We start from the raw sequence: 3,741 nt of genomic DNA, 5'->3' as shown, positions 1-3,741 counted from the left end.
TACACCACAGGAGTGATCTAAGTGACTTTAGCAATGCAAAACGGACAAGGAGGCCACATGTTCTGACCTCCTCTAATCCCACAAGAGGAAGACAGAATTACTATCAATAGCCCAAGGCCTATTCCTGAGAGGCCAGACATGCTGCCTCCCTCCAGTCTTTTCTCCAGCCGTTCCACCACCTCTCTCCTGGGTTCGATAATTCGCTGCAGTGGCCACACAGAACTCACAGATTACGGGGTTTGTTAGGGAAGCACCAGGCTACAACTCAAGTTCAGGAAGAACACTCAGTCTCTCTCACAGCCCACCGTCCCTCAGCCAACAATCTCTCACAGTCTCTCCCCCAGCAGTGCGTGTCCCTTGGTGTCTCACTCAGCAATGTGCATCTCTTGCGTCTCTTTCCCAGGAGCACGTGTCTCTTTCAGCAGTACGTCTTCCTCAACCAGCAGTCAGAGAGAGAGTTCTGCCTCTAGGAGACCTCCTTTTGAGTCCGGCAGAGTGGCCAAACTAGCCAATCATAGCATCAGAACTCTAAGCACCTGAGAGAGAGTGGGCACCTCCCAGAACATTGTTTTGTGCCACGCCCAACAGAAATACTCCAGGTGGACAACTTCAGCAATCAGGAGCTCCTCAGTTGCTCATAGAAAATCCCACCTTGGAGTTTACAAAGAGTTATGGGTAGAAAAGCCACACTAAGTAATTTACTACACCGCAAGCAAGAAGAGTTTCACAAAGTTTGTTGAGATAAAACCCAGACATTCGTAATAAGTGTTTACTGAGTATTTTCTATGTGCTGGACACTGTTCCAAGCACTATATTTGTATTATCTCATTTAACTCTTTGCACAACCCTATGATATATTTTTTTATAATTATCTCCATTTCACAGATGAAAAACCAGGTACAGATTGATGAGTAACATTGAGGAAAGGCCACTACATAATTGGGGCCAGCTGGGTCAAAGCAAACAGTAACTCCAAGCCCACAAATGTACTCAGCACACTCAGTAAGGGGTTATAGAATGTGGGCATCCCTTCAAGGTATTTGGTATTGTTGGGCAACAGTGGCTGAGATACCAATCAGCCATTTAGCACCCGTAGGAAGGATGAAAGACTCTTGGGTGGTGTGGTTGATGTCTGAGAACTCAGGGAGTATGAGCAAATCCCCAGAGAGTAGGTTAACTGACGATGGCATGATATATCTGGAAGGACGATAGAGAAAGATGGAGGATAGCTTTGGCAGGCTGCAGGTTGCTATAGATGAATCTAAGGGTAATGGCAGGGACTTTAAGAGTAATAGAAATCCTTGCTGATCTATTCAAGTACCTCCTGTAGCCAAGAGGGAGGTGGTGTGGAATACGCAGCTTGATGGCGGGGAATCTGGAATCTCCGCCTTGGGAACTACAAATGAGAGCTGAGGGCGCATGAGTAAAATCAGTGCTGAGCTGTCCAGAGGCAGGAGAAAATGAATTGGAAGGTAGATCTTGCCAGCTTTGGCATTCTAGGTATACTGGGGACCTAGAGGGAAGGCATGAATTCAGGAATGTCCTGGTGGCAAGCAGACAGCAGTGAGAATGGAGGGGAAGCTTGTTTCCTTCTTTGGTTTATAATGAGGCAGGATGAACAGGCTCTTTAAGTAGTAAAATAGAGGCAGGAAGATGCTGGAACAACCTCCAGGCCCAGTGATGATAGTAATAGCTAGCATTAATTGAGCACTTATGATGTACTACAACTGTTCTGCACACTTTGCAACAAGTGAAATAGGGATAGAAGAGAAAACTGAGAAAGTGCATAGCTGCCGTTGGTGAGGCCCATGACAAACCTAGTTTTGGTTCATGTAAAAGGTTGGTGTGAAGGTTTCAGTAAAGAGAGAAGAAATTGAATTTTGAAGTAAGAACCAAGAGTAGGATGAGTGACCCACAGATGAGTGTTTTCCATACTCGCCTGAATTAGTCATCACCTCCAGCTCCTGATAAAAATGCAGGTTCTGGTTCAGAAGTTTGCTTCCGGAAGTGCTGGAAATTTTGATTCAGGAGGTTTGGGTGAGCTCTGGAATCATTTTTAATATAGTCTCCTTGGGATTATAGACGTTTGTGAAACACCAGGGTCAGGCGATAGATCAGCAGAAGAGGACCTCAGAAGTTAGGGTAGGCTGGGAGGAAAAGGAGGGGAGAAACCAGTACCTGCATTGTCCTAAAATGGGCTCCCCCTCCTGTGTTCGGAGGAAAGAAGCTCCAGGTCTCTGAGCAGAAAGCCACAGGGAACTGGAGATGGCTCCTAAACCCAGCCAACTCCAAGCCTGGTGGGGTTTCCTGCCTCACCTCTTTCCCAGGTGACAGGAGTGGCCGCAGTACTTTGGATCCCTCTTTTCACTTTTGACTTCAATGCCAGACATCACAATTGCATAATTCAATTTTAAGGTCCTGAGTTTAATCACTACCCTACCACCACTACCCTCCAAAACAAAAACCACTTTATACCTATTTGCACACATCCCAAATCCTTGGCCAGAGGAACAGGGGTCCACCACCCTCTCATTGTTATATTGTTGTTGGTTGCCATGGAGTGACCAGGTGTTGCAGAGTAGAACTGCCTCCGTAGGGTTTTGGGGATCCCTAGTTCCTTTTCCTGCATAGCTTCTGAGTGGGTTTGAACCACCAACCTTTCAATTAGCAGCTGAGCACTTAACTTTTGTACCACCAGGGCTCCTTATTATCACTAACTTAAAATGCAAAAGCCAGGAAGAGAGGACACACTGAAATTCATTCACAGCACAGGATAATCTGTCAATCTAAGAGCATAAACAACTGATTCCAGTGCCTTCAACAGGCAGTTCAAGCAAAGTGAGTTGAGCCCATTTGGGGTCCCGGTACTGGGTTCCTATAGTCAGCAACTTTTCTATGGGGAAGATAGGTAGAGGGGCAGAAAGAAGAAGGTTTCAAATGCGTGTTTTATTTTTTTCTTGTTTTACCGAAGAAGGCCAAAGGCTGACCTGTTTACATTCAGAATACAAAAGCCAAACCGGAGCTCCGTACTGTGTGTTTTTATCCTGCCAAAGCTCACCCAGGTGCTGCTTCTCAGGAACGTGCTTGGAGAGTACTTGGAGGGCTGGAAGTTAGCAGAAAAGAGACATGATTAAAAAAAAAAAGTGAATAGAACTGTCACTGGGTACTTCTAAGGTAGCTGCTGATAGGCGCTTGTTAAGAGTATCAGTGGGTCCTTTCAAAGTCTCAAAGCAGGAAGCCAGGAGAAAACTTCTGAGAAAAAATACGGAGGGGAGTTTGAGAGGGCTAAGTACCGATTCTCGTAGACTTTGATTGAAAAATTGTAGTGAATTTGAAGCATATGAGCAATGTTCGTTCCCAAAGCCTCCATAATTCAGCTAGTTCACTACAAATTCACTGAACCGCCTCTGGTTGTGTTTCAAATCCCTGCCACCACCAAAAATGTTAGAGGCAATCAGATACACCATCATAATTTATAGCTGCCCCACTGACAGGCGGCCTGATCCTCTCCTCCCAGAGCTTCCTGGGACTGGTCTCCAGTAAACTGGAGATTACAAAAATGATGCTGAGTGAAATCTATACGTGCATGCAGTATCTGCCAGGATGCATTTAGAATGGACCCAGACTCCATGATTATAGGGAAGTCGAATGTTATTTTTGGATTTTCTTAATAAGCAAATATATTCTGATTTTAACAGCTGTATTGGCCATATATATATATATATATATATATATATATAT

General features: G+C 45.0%; 1 protein-coding gene across 1 annotated transcript in view; it reads left to right on the top strand.

Moving 5' to 3' along the window:
* PARD3B (par-3 family cell polarity regulator beta) overlaps positions 1-3,741 on the top strand; it is a 1,522,095-nt gene that overhangs the window by 1,222,721 nt on the left and 295,633 nt on the right. The gene's annotated exons all lie outside the window — the stretch shown is intronic.

This window comes from Orycteropus afer, unplaced genomic scaffold (assembly GCF_000298275.1).
Source record: "Orycteropus afer afer isolate SDZICR_OR568_19922 unplaced genomic scaffold, OryAfe1.0 scaffold00002, whole genome shotgun sequence".
Classification (NCBI taxonomy): domain Eukaryota; kingdom Metazoa; phylum Chordata; class Mammalia; order Tubulidentata; family Orycteropodidae; genus Orycteropus; species Orycteropus afer.
This window is presented reverse-complemented; position numbering and strand designations above follow the sequence as displayed.